Source organism: Panthera leo, chromosome E3 (genome assembly GCF_018350215.1).
Source record: "Panthera leo isolate Ple1 chromosome E3, P.leo_Ple1_pat1.1, whole genome shotgun sequence".
Classification (NCBI taxonomy): domain Eukaryota; kingdom Metazoa; phylum Chordata; class Mammalia; order Carnivora; family Felidae; genus Panthera; species Panthera leo.
In genome coordinates this window covers 30,571,955-30,585,574 of record NC_056694.1, presented here as the reverse complement: position 1 = coordinate 30,585,574, position 13,620 = coordinate 30,571,955, and the positions used below count along the sequence as shown (strand labels likewise).

The following is a 13,620-nucleotide window of genomic DNA, read 5'->3' as shown; positions in this document are numbered from 1 at the left end:
AGAATGTCTTAGGTTTCGCTGTATTCAATGATTTGGCATTATTTATTTATGAATCGGGTCATAGAACGGAGTGAGGAATGACCACATTTTAGAGCGAAATACATCAGCAGTTGGAAGTTTTATGACCAAACCTCACAGCCCTGAAAGATACGGTAAATTGCACCAACTCGGAAATGGCAGTTGCTGAGTTCCATTCTGTCTCTGATGGAAATGAGCACATTCCCTTTAAGGTGTCACTGGGAAAGAAGCAGAACCTAGTTGTATGTGGGTCCCAGACGTCACACGTGAGAGAATGTGGTCACGGAGTAGACAAAGGTGAAATGGTGCGGAGTCCGTGGCTCTCCAAGGAGAGTTAACAAGTTTCTCGTGTGAAGTTGTAAGTTTTGTGGTGATTTTTGAATCAACACTCAAACAGAATAACAACCTCACTGAAGTCACCCACGTTTCATCATTGCATTAGGCCAAAGGGCACGGAGCGTTAATGAACCTTGTTGAAATAAGGGACTTCTGTTAAAAGTTGTACTGGAGACAAATTACTGCTCAGAGATGGGTGTCCAGGCACTGAGGAATTCAGAAGTCTCTTGTGACAGACTAACTTGGTTTATTTATGATTCTTGCGTTTGGCCTATGTCTGAGTCTCAGTAATCAGAGATATTTATACCAATTAAAAAATGTCCTGTAATGTTCTCTTGGGTGGATGTACGCCAGAGCATTCCTGGTGGACTACAGAAGAGAATTTCAGGTCTACACAAACACTTACTGCATTCGTACAAGATGTTAATTTCCTATACTGCTGCTGGGATGATCCAGTCCTTATTTCCTAGAATTTTTGGGAAGGTCTGGAAAGATAAGAAGCATATAGCTATTCCTCCAATTTATATTAATCAGTTTAATTTTGTTTAAAATTTTGTTTAAAATGTATCTATTTTTGGGGCGCCTGGGTGGCTCAGTCGGTTGAGCGTCCGACTTCAGCTCAGGTCACGATCTCACGGTCCGTGAGTTAGAGCCCTGCGTCGGGCTCTGGGCTGATGGCTCAGAGCCTGGAGCCTGCTTCTGATTCTGTGTCTCCCTCTCTCTCTGACCCTCCCCTGTTCATGCTCTGTCTCTCTCTGTCTCAAAAATAAATAAACGTTAAAAATTAAAAAAAAAAATGTATCTATTTTTGAGAGAGAGATAGAGCGAGCATGGGAGGGGCAGAGAGAGAGTTAGAGAATCCGTAGCAGGCTCCTGACTGTCAGTACAGAGTCTGATATGGGGCTTGAACTCACAAACTGTGAGTGAGATCATGACCTGAGCCGAAACCAATAGTCAGAAGCTTAACCGATTAAGCTTAACTGATTAACCGATTAAGCCACCCAGGGGCCCCTTAATCAGTTTAATTTTCACAGTTAATTTAGTACTTGGTAGTAAAGATAGCCTTCCTTGTAGTGATTTTGTCTTTTTATTGATTCACAAGAGCTATTTACATATTGTAGACACAGGGAAAATTTACATGTTCAGAAGAGGGAATGATTTTGGAAGTTCATTGACAGGCTAGGCCTAAATGACTGATATTTATCAATTATTGAGGCTTCAAGAGGCCAGGCAGTCACCAGAGCCCATTTTGACCCATAGAGGACTAGGAAAGAAGGAATTCATTCCAACTGAGAAGTTAGACCAGCTCTTGGTGCCAGAATTAGAATGCACCTATTGAATTGAACCCTTCTCTGGACATTGTGAGCAGTGAAGATTTACCATTACCAAAAATGGAAAGAAAGGTGCATCCATTTGTGATATACCAAGAGGGGGCACATCATGCCATTGTTGCAGTATTCTTCACTAAACATGCAAGTTACCAGACTTGACTGGGAATTCTATAACCCAAACTTGAGTGTCATTTTCATCTCTATTCAGTGACCCGCTCAACATAGCTTTCAGAGAATACTCATCTCCAATCTATTTCTCTTTCCTCATTTTTTTTTAATGTTTATGTATTTTTGAGAGAGAGACACACAGACCATGAACGGGGGAGAGGCAGAGAGAGAGGGAGACACAGAATCCAAAGCAGGCTCCAGGCTCTGAGCTCTCAGCACAGAGCCTGACATGGGGCTTGAACCGACGAACCATGAGATCATGACCTGAACTGAAGTCGGACCCTTAACTGACTGAGCCACCCAGGCACCCCTCTTTCCTCATCTTGATACTAATGCTAGACCCCTTTCTGATCTTTCCATTATGCCTTGGTCAAGCTAAGAGAATCAAAAGTCTGCAGAAATCCGGATATTTAGAAGGAAGGGACTGGAGGACTAGGGTAAAGGCAAATCCGGGTGGTGGGGGGGAATCTTCAATGTGGGGAAATGTTGTCAACTTCCCTTTATACATTTCCTAGGGTTGATCTTTCCTGTGATATGCAAGACTTGCTTTTTTATCTGAAGATGAATTTTTCTTCAGCTGATGCTGTTCATGTTCTTTCCAGGCATTCAGTGATATTGCCTAAAAATATTTAGTCTGATAATCAAAAGGGCCTCGACCTCTTTGATGAACAGGATGTAGATTCAGATGAGATAGTGATTTTTCGCAAACGCTCCTCGGCTTCTGTATAATTATAGTTTGCTTTTGAAGGCACATTTTGTCCTCAAGTGCTATGAACGTGCTTCTGTCTCCCCCACCCCAGCTTCCCAGCCTGCCAGGGACACTCCCCATGCTTTTCGGGAGTGCGGAGTAAATATAGGCTCCCTTGTGTCTTAAGGATGGGAGTTGTGAGGAGACACCTGGGTGGCTCAGTCGGTTAAGCCTCCTACTTCGGCTCAGGTTGTGATCTCAGGGTTTGTGAGTTCAAGCCCCACGTCAGGCTCTGTGCTGACAGCTCAGAGCCTGGAGCCTGCTTCAGATTCTGTGTCTCTGTCTCTCTCCACCTCTCCCCTGCTCATGCTCTGTCTCTACCTCTCAAAAGTAAACATTAAAAAAAAAAAAGGATGGGAGATGTGAGTGAAGGCTGTGGGTGCAAGGAGAGAGACCAGGTTAATGTTTCTCAGCTCATTTGTGTTAACAGCACAATTTCTAAAAAATATATGTAATTTTAATCTGGAAATAATTTTATGTTTACAGAGAAGTAGCAGAGATAACACCCAGAGTTCTATATACTCCTCACCCACTTCCCCCTGATGTTAACATCGTTCATTACTGTGGTACACCTGTCAAAACTAAGACATTAACATTGGTACATTATTTTTAGCTAAACCGTGGATAGTGTTTGGGTTTCAGTAGTTCCTTTTCTTAGGTCCCTTTTCTGTTCCAGGATCCACAACAGGATGCTACATTGTATTTTGTACAGTCAGGCTGATAGTAGTATTTTGGTTGTGCAGTATTGTTTAATGATGTGGTAAAGACTGAAAACAGCACTAAATAAGTCAGCGGCAATTACAAAGCCTTTATTGCCACAGTAGAAAAAGTATCTCCCAGGGTCTATAAAAGCATCCACATAAAATTATTCCCCTGGTCAGTGTGGGAATAGAACCAGTTTATGTCTTCACTGTGCTCTCACAGAGGCTCGTGGGACAGAGTACCCTCTGAGTGTTCTATGCAAACACGTCATGCCTCTTTCGAATTGGGTTGATAGTACAATATTTACTTAGAAGGTGAGATCTCACCCCAGACTGAGGGGAAATGCTGGCTTGATGTTTCTGGACACAGAATCCATCAGAAAGACCAGAAATTCCAGCCTCAGCTCCCCACTGACCACCCTCCTCACCACCCCCCCCCCCCGCCCCGCCCCGACCTCCAGGACCATTTCCCAGTGGGTTTACAGGGAACCAGATGAAAAGCAGATCCATCATTTAGCTTCTGAAGATGTTGTGCAGCTCATATCTAGGGCCAAATGTGTTTCCATTCATTTCTCATATTTACCAAGACACCCAAATGTCCTATACTTGACTTTTAGAGACACTGGCAGGGATATTCCCAAATATCTTTTAAAAATCGGGGGAATTTCCTAATCGGGGCAGGTGTATAAGAGTAAAAATATATGTAAGATAGTGAAATATTAACAGTAACTTATATAGGCAGCATTCTACCCCCCACCTCCACACTGAATGTTCAAAACCTTATTAGGTTGGTACTGTTATTTCCACCATCATAAAGGTGGGGAAACTGGGGTTCAGAGAGGTTAAATGACTTATCCAAAGTTCATACAGCTACTAAATGGTAGAGCTGGGATTTAAACCGGGCCAGTGAGACCCCAAGGTCTGTTTTTCAACCACTATACTATGTGACCTCTCCTTTGGGTACAGGTGTTTTCAGAAGAGGGAAGTCTTCCCCCCCTAGGAGTTGAAGTAGTTGAAGGATTTGGGATGTGAACCCACAGATCCATTGGCCCTGTAGGAAAGAGAGCTGTTTCAAAAACACACTCCAGTGTAGGTCTTGTGATGAGTCCTTCCTTAGGAGGAACAGGAACTAACATTTATTGAGCACTTACTATGTGCCAGGCATTATGTTAAAGCTCTGGACGCATTAGCTCATTTTGTACTGAAAACAACCCGTGAACAGCCTTGCTCATCCCTGCCCCAAGATCTTTGCACTTGCTGTGCTCCCTGCCTGCAGAACCCTGCTCCTAGGCCTCTACCCTTTTACATCATACGCCTAAAGCTACCTCACTGGAGAAGACTTCCTTGTCTCCCTTTGGCCCCCAAGCTCCCTACTGTTCCTCATTCCCCCATTATTTTCTTAATAACTTTTGTTCTTTCTGAAGTTGTCTTCTTCCTTATTTATGCCTCTTCCACTACCATGTAAACTGCACGAGAGCACATGCTTTGTATTGTGACAGTGACCCCCATACCGTGGGAACCGGGCTGGCTGACAGAAGCAGCCCCATCCAGTTTTGTCTAGAGAATGAAAAAGTCGATGGACAGGGTATCATTATTCCTGTTTCAGTGGAACAGTGGAACAGAAGGGGGGAAATATTGCATATTGTTATTAATAAATATTACTATTATTGTTATTATTTGGTGGCCAAATACATGGGAGTCCATTCTATCTTTGTATTTGAAAATATCCATAATAAAATTAACCACGAAAGATCTTGTCCACGGTGTCGTAGTTAATAGATACAGGAACCAGGATTCGTCCCCAGGTCTGTCTGACTATATAGCCTGAACTTTGTTGGATACACATGGCGTATCTTCTGGGGACTATCCAGGCTCGGGAAGGATAGGAATCAGGGTTACCTTCAGGACTTTAGTAGGTGGAGTGAGTGAAGCATCACTTTTGTCTTTAAGGCAGTTCACTGCTGTGTCTTTTAGTTCCTATTATGCAGAGAGAGAAAACGTGATTAGCTTCTGACCAGCCCTTGGCCTGGCTTCCCCTGGATCAGCTGTCTGACCCGGGTGCAGTCAGTTGAGTGGGGTAGAGAGTATTTTAGCTCCTCTCATGGCTGTGGTGGAGCTGGTTCTCCAAGAAGGCCATCCTTGAGAAGTGGGGTGGAGATAGCTGTTTTAAGCCTTGTTGGGGTGGGGCAGGGGTTGTGTTTGTTTTAGTCACCCTTTTATCTTCAGTGAAATGACACACTGTTCAACAGGTGTTTGTTGGATGAAAGAACACATGCATGGAAGAATGAATCTCTCGTCAGTGGAACCTGTTAGTAGGACCCTTGGGACTTTGAGTTTTGAGGGAACTTGGCTAATTCTGATTCTTGTGAGGCTCTCACTCTTTTCAACGAAGCCATGGCTACCAACGCTCTTGTTTCTGAAATGTGAGCATTCTTTTCCCCAATCAGGCAGACTAAGACTGTTCCATCTGAAGATCTCTGACTGTTAGGGTTTTGGCACATGGGTCAGTAAGTGATGAAGTTAATAAGAGGTAGGGGTTGGGTCTGTAGTGGATTAACACATTTGTAGGTTCTGTGCAATGACTTGAATCAATTTTGTGTGATTTTAGATCAAGAGTTCCGGTTTTCTCTTGAAGTATTCAGTGTTATGGAAGGGTCTCTCACGTGTGGTCGATGTCCACTAAACATGTCCAATATGTCTTTGAGATAGTGCAGTGAGGCAGTGGGGTATGTGGGCTTGGGAGGTAGACGTAACTGGGTATCTGCTCTGTTGCCTGTTGGTTATGTAATCTTGGGAAAATTAATTTCTTTTTCTGAACCTCGGTTTCCCATTCTATAAAAGGAGCAAAATACAAGATTGTTTGGGAGGATTAAATGCATTCATTCAGATAGTGAACTTAACATAGTGGCTGGTAACCTAAATGTTGGCCGTTACTCTTACTTGTGGGACGAGGGAACCTTCGTGCTAATGTGGTCCATTAACGAGGGGGTGATGATACACACCAGCACGAATTCATCGTGCAGTTGCTATTTCAAAGTGAAAATGTTTGCCCTCCACAGTCTGCACGTGTGTGTGTGTGTGTGTGTGTGTGTGTTTGTTACTACTAATGTTTTTGATGCCAATGAGAACCGAAGAATCTGTCAATTTCTTCCCAAGGAAATAGTTCTGATGGAACAGCTGTCCTATTCTTAGCCATTTGTTCCTGTCTTATGTTTTTCTTCTATTCCCGTTGAAACACATGAGCTTTTGTTCTGTTAGGAATATTGGTTTTAATATTTTATTTACAGTGGCAGACCAGACCTGTAGAAATCTGTATGGTTTCAAACATGGCTTGTATTTTCACCCAGAAAATGGGATTATGCATTCATGAGGGTGTGTGTATCTGTGTGTGTGGGCAACACAGAAACGGAGCCCTTAAAAGAATAAAAAAAAAAAAACCACAAAAAACCCCCCAAACCCTACCACTTTCTGTAAGCCATCTCCTGGGCTGTTTTCAAAAATTGCTACTAACTCTGGCCACATGGCATTGCTTAATTAGATTTGCACTGCTTTTCCAAAGTGCTTCAAACCAGCTGTAGGACTATTTGTAAAGAAAGCCTAAGTGCCCATCACAGTGTCTGGTTAAAAGATGCCAAGCTCTGTTCCTGCCATACTAGGGGAAGCCTATTCTTGGACACAGGTATTTTTGGAAGAGTGTTTCTATTTATATATCAGGATTAAATGATGCAACATGCCTACTATGTTTTTGACACTTAGTGTGGATATAAAAGGAGTAATAAAACAGAATAATGTTTGTTGTGCACCTGTCACGTGCATGCATTTTACTTCTCACAATAACCCCATGAAATAATTGGAAAAGATCTTGCACCCACATATTAGAGATGAGAAAACCGTGTCTCAGAGAGTTTAAGCAGCCTGCCCAAGGCCACAGAAATATTTGGTAAGGCATTCACATCCTATATGTGGGTTCAAATATGAACTCAACTCTTGTCTGGCTTTATACTTTGTACTCTATTCATGACTTTTCTTGGGCCTTTTCCAAGGACCTACACTGGGTGATGCTCCAAATTATGTCTCTTCTCTTTCTTCTCCTTATGTTTTGGTTTCTGCTAATAATCACTGTTTTAGACTACACTAATCTTTGAAAATGGACCAATGGAGAGAAAGTCACCATTTCTGTTTTGGAGGACTCAGATTTTAGCCAATTTGTCTGATTTCTTGTCATTAATATTTCCATCGACTCAATCGATATTTAACTGATACTTATAAAATCCTGCCAGACAATGTGCTAGGAATGGGAGGTATACAGATGAATGAGACAAAAAATTGGAACTGTCCTCTTAGAGTTATGAGATAGTGGAGTAAACAGGTAATTACAAAGAAGCATGGTAGGCGTAAGGGCAGGATGCCGTGGGTGCAGGCAGGAGACCTTCTTGAAACACTTGGGGCCAAAGGAGAATGAAGAGATTAGCACATTTTCTTGAGAAATTGATATTTTGTTCTAAGAGAAATATGCCCTAACAACTTCCCAAGAATCATAGTGAAAGAAAGCAGAAAAATTTCATGTACTGATTTTCCTCACCTTCGATTGAGGGGAGATCTATCAGTTTTAGAATATAGGTCTTTCTTGCAGGTTTGATTAGTTTTATACAGATTGTCTAAAGGGAGAAGGGGATTTTGTTTGGTTGGGGTCACACTGCTTTTGGTAGGAAAATGAAAATGCCACACCTGACGTGGAAGGACCAAAATTTCAGGATTAGCTGTCAGGAGTTGAGTACAGATCCTTTTCAAAGTACTGTTTTCAGTTCAATCAGCTCACTGTTCTTCAAGATTAGTGTTGAATTTTTTCTTCTTTTAAAAATAACAGCCAATATAAAATTGAGCAACATAGTTTAATCCCATAATAAATATATTAAAATAACTTATAATAAGGTTTTAGGAAGCTGCATGAAAACCCCAGTAAGAATTCTCAACAAAGTTAATTACAAGTTGAAAGGGAAACCCCATCACATTATTCTGAGAATGCAGTTAATGAAACTAAGTGTAATCATAATCTGAATATTTTATTCCATGGAGACTTAAATTTATTAATTTAGGTATTAGGCCTTGAGTTGTGTGGTCACATGAAGACTGCCATGCTCAAAGCAGAGCCTGCACTGTCTTCTACTCATTTAAATTTTTTAAAATGTTTTATTTATTTTTAAGACAGAGAGAGACAGAGCATGAGTGGGGATGGGGCGCAGAGAGAGGGAGACACAGAATCTGAAGCAGGCTCCAGGCTCTGAGCTGTCAGCACAGAACCCGATGCGGGGCTCAAACTCACGAACCGTGAGATCATGACCTGAGCCAAAGTCGGACACTCAACCGACTGAGCCACCCAGGCGCCCCTCTTCTACTCATTTCAATCCAGCCCTTTGTCCCCCAAGACGGGCCCCATATTTGGAGATCTGTCCATGGTGCTGAATCACTCCGTGATGCAGTTAACGGTTCAAACCATCCAGCAAGAAAAGTTTATCTCCTAGAATGCTGGAGCTTGAGAGAACTTCAAGAATTATTCTTGCCTTTGGTTCACCACACTATTGGTTTCAAAGATGATTAAAAATTTTAAAGAAATTGGAGAACTGAGGGATCAACAGAGTATACTAACTTCCACTTTTGCCAAGAAAGGAAATTTCGTAACAAGTAACTATAAAATACTATCACCATCATTTCATAAATGATAGGGACATTTTAACACCAAACATGTAGGTAAGAAATACTTCTCAAAATAAAATACATTTCCTAAATCAAATGAAGTGTTGATTTTATGAAAAATGTGTTCCACTGTCCTTATTCTCGGTCTCTTTCTCTCTGCCTCCAATAAGCTGAGAATGAGAAAATGGATTTGGAGTTTTGAGAATAATTGATTATTCCTTAAATGGTTTGCTTTACTCAATGAGTCTTTATTGAATAAATACTGGGGCTTGGTGCTAGCGATGCAGATATTGACTGTGTGTGTGTGTGTGTGTGTGTGTGTGTGTGTGTGAGAGAGAGAGAGAGAGAGAGAGAGAGAGAGAGAGAGAGAGAGAATGTAGGTATATGTGTATATATCCATATATCACTTCATAGAGATTATGCTCAGTCCATTCTTTGCATTTTACAAGTAATGAAACTGAGGACCAGGAAAATGCATGGGTTTTCTTAAAGTCATACAACAATGAAACTTATCAGATTAATATTGTCTTAAAAATATTATTGAATATTTAGGACACAATAACTGATCACAGATACATATTTACTTGGCAGTTCTCTGAAATGGACTTAAAGATGTGAATGGTAGGGATAGACTATAGCTATTGGTACAGTACTAGTTTAGTTTGATGTCTTACCTCTAATCCAAAGGAGCTCTTTGAAATATTCAGATATTCTTAACGTTTTTAACAAAATATTGACTTGTCAAAAACCCACGAGTTGGAAGTTGTCTAAGAGCAGCACGTGGTATTTGACTTCGTTTATTGAGTAGTAACAAGGAATGGAGAAAGTGCCTCATTCTTCAGTGGCGTTACTTAAAAAATTTTAGAACGTGTATTCAAAGTCAAAGAAGGTCATCAGTCAAACAATTCTTTGATAATAGCCAACAAAGACATTGCACAAACATGTTTTTAAAAATTGTTCCTTGTGAACATTTTTGTTCTCTAATCAGCTTAGAGGTGGCCAGGTTCAGATTCTGGTATGTTTCTTTAAAACATGTATTTGTTTTGTTTTTTGTTTTTTTTTACTTATGACTGTTATGTACATATATATAATTATAGAAATTTTCATATAATGTGGTACTGAAAATTCTTGCTTCTGTCCTTCATAGTTCCTTTAGAGATACAAACAGGATCTTAAGTCATATAATTACCAATTCTTTGTAAACCAAACTAATCATTTTATTTCAACATGTATGTACCGTGTATGATATACATTCTTAAATTTCATCTCCTTTGTTCATTGTTTTGTCTTCTGTGCTTGTAGTAGGGTCTGCCGCATAGTATGTGCTCGATGTGTAATGCTAGATGAGTGAATGAATTTATAGAATTTTGGCACTTTATAGAAGGAAATTCAGAGATTAGTTAAGCTTGTCACCTCAGTTTAATTACAGTACTGAATAATCATCTGTAAATTTTACCTGCCTAAAATTGCCTCATTTTTGGGCAACACCAGCACCCTGACTTTTCTTTTGGGGGAACCATTTCTCATCTACATTTTGGGTGGAGCTCATTTCCTCCTATTCCATGGATGAGCTGTTGACTCAGTCATAAGCCAACAAATGTACTGTAGTCCCACAGTGTATTCTAACTTTTGGAATAATGTAATGTTGGTCATCCAACTTTGTTATTTTTCTTCAGAGTTGTTTTGAGCCCAACTGTGGGTTCAAGACTGGGCAGTTGACCCAGTAAGAACTGGGTTCACAATTTTGTTTGTGTACTGGAGAGAAAAATAACTTACTGATAGGGTTGTAATGAAGATAGGATGTACTCCTGGAGTTGATGGAAGCCATCTTGTCACTGCAAGGTGGAAAACCTTCCATGGAATAAAGCTATTGTGCAGGAAGGCAGAATGGAGAGAGTGAGTTTAGTTCTGATGATATTCGTTGAGTTCCTGGGTCCAGCCACCCCTGAAGTGAGATTTTTAGTGACCTAAGAGAATGAATTTCTTTCAAACTTAATTAGCTTGAGCTGGATTTCTGTCACTTTGAATGGAAAGAGTGCTGATTTCTGTAAGCAAAAGGTACCTTTCATAAATTAGTCACAGTTTTCAAAGCATATATCTCATTTAATTCCTACAAGAATCACCTGGGACTACAGCCTATTATCCAGGAATACCCAAATTTATGCATAAATGTGCTAATTCTGTTGTGATTTTATCCTACTAGACTGTGAACCCTTTGAGGTCTGGGATTAGGTCCCAACATTTGGACCTGAACACACAGTAGGCAGTTAGGAAATGGTTGGTAAAGACACTATTGAAGCCCTGCCTCTTAACTCGTTGTGACTGGTCGAAGCTCAGGGTCAGAACAAGGACTCCAACCCCAGTCTCCAAACCTCAGGTCTAGCACTTTGATTGCCCACCTTGCATGTGAGCCCTGGCCGCTTTGGGGGTATAGCGACATGTGGGTCTTCACCTTCACTTCATTACATCACAAACTCCATTACCTGCTTAACACTAACCACCTGAGATTTCCATTGCTTGTTTCCATTGCCATGCAAACAAAATACCAAACTCCTCACATGCCCACAAGGTCCTACATAACCTGCCCGAGCTCTTGCCCTCTACTCTTCATCTTGCTCGACCACGGCAACTTATCTTTTCTCTTCTTCGAACATGTCAGGATTGCTGTCACTTTAGGAGCTTCACTTTGAGTCTTCCATCTGCCCGTGACACTTTTCCCCAGATCTTTGCAAGTGGAGGCTCTTTCCTGCCATTCAGGGCTTGGCTAACCTGCTATGTCTTTGAGGAAGCATTCCCTATAGAAGGTAGCTCACCCTGTATACAGAATCCTACCACCATCCCTCTCGATCAGGTCACCATTTTCTTTACTTTTGTAGTGTGTGTGTGTGTTTTTTTTTTTTTTTGAGAGAGAGAGAGAGAGAGCACCTGTGCCCCGGTGTGCAGGCGAGCAGGGGAGGCTACAGAAGAGAGATGGAGAGAGAGAATTTTGTATCCTGTAATTGGAGAAGCAGGCTCCACACTATCAGTGCAGAGCCTGACACGGAACTCGATCCCACTAACTGTGAGATCATGACCTGAGCCAAAAATCAAGAGTTGGATTCTTAACCAACTTAGACCACCCAGGCGCCCCGCCATTTTATTTTCATCATAGCTCATTACCTAAAATTATCTCGTTTACTTGTTTTCTTTGTGTCTTCCCCACCAAAGTGTGAGGTCCATGGTATCAGGGACCTTGTCTGTTTTGCTCCCCACTTGTAGTATCCCCAGTGCCTAGCATAGCGCCTGGCACATGGTAGGTGCCCTCTAAAAATTAGTCAAGTGAATGCTGTCAAAACACAAGGCTGGGCACCTTTTCAAGTACTTGCTACTATTACTACTTCTTTGTCAGTTCTTTGGGGTTTTATTTCTTGTGGACTAAATCTTCAGTGTTGTTATCGGTTTAGTTTAGCAGATGCCAACTTACATGCCAAGAGAAGTTGCATACGTTTAAAAGATCGTGGACAGATATTCCAGCATTACCTGGAAATTATGAAATGTCACCCAGAGACAACGGTATCAGAATCCAGTCTACCGACTTAATCCCGGTAGATTTTTGTCATTGGCATTTCCTGCCATTTTATTTCATTCAGCTTCTTTGGGTCATAGATGTCGTGTTTTCATCAGCCCGAAAGCAAACTAAGGAAGGAGTTGGGTGTGTTTAATAGTTATGCAATCGCTTTGGTGTGTTGATATGGCTAATAATAAAAAAAAGACTTTGGTGGTGCAGGGTAACCTTAATCATCTCCTGCTTAGGATCACAATATTAATTTAAATGTATTGGCAAGCAGAGTATTATATCTCCAGCAGCTATGTTCCACATTTAATTATTGTATTTAAATGGAAGTCTTAACCACCCAGAGGGAGGAGGTGGTGAGTATGGGGGGGGGGGATCTCAGCAGACCCACAGATTCATTTTGTATCCTGTAATTGGGCAATCATCCAATGGCAGGCCCTAAGCCCTGACTTATCCACGGTTACGATCAACTGTTTACCCACCCTTTGAGTCCTCAAATGCTCCAATATGCCACCAGATCTTATAATGCTCACCTCTGGAGCAAAATCAGGTCAAGCTAAGAAAAGTGCTTAAGAACAAAACACGCATCCTTAGGATTTTCAATCACGAACTCTCTGAGCATCTCCTGCTGCCCAGGATACTTTTTAGTAAATGTAGGGAAAGAAAATGGATAGAATGTGTTGTGTGGATAGAGGGGATGGAGGGAGGAAGTTGGATTTTTTTGTTCCCTTTTCCTGATTTTCAGTCTTTGTGTCCCATTGTGCTAGCTTCTGGAAGGTTTCTGTTTATGCCAGCCCGTCTTATTAAGCCATCATTGTATGTGAAACCCTCTATGAGGCTTACTTGGGGGAAAACTAATAGCACCGGAAGATTTATTGGATACCTGCTGTGTGCAACATGTTTCAAATATATTATTTAATTCTCTTACCGAAGAGAAAGTGGGTAGGATTATCTATATCTGACAGAGTAACCAGGCACAGATTATCCTTCTGATACATGGATTCAAGCACAATGTGGTCTGACTCCAAAGCTGGGGCTCTTTCTTCCACCCAGAATAAACACCCCCTAGGG

At 41.3% G+C, this 13,620-nt stretch overlaps 1 protein-coding gene across 2 annotated transcripts in view; it reads left to right on the top strand.

Annotated features, from left to right (window-relative positions):
- SHISA9 (shisa family member 9) overlaps nucleotides 1-13,620 on the top strand; it is a 277,666-nt gene that overhangs the window by 13,926 nt on the left and 250,120 nt on the right. The window lies entirely within an intron of this gene.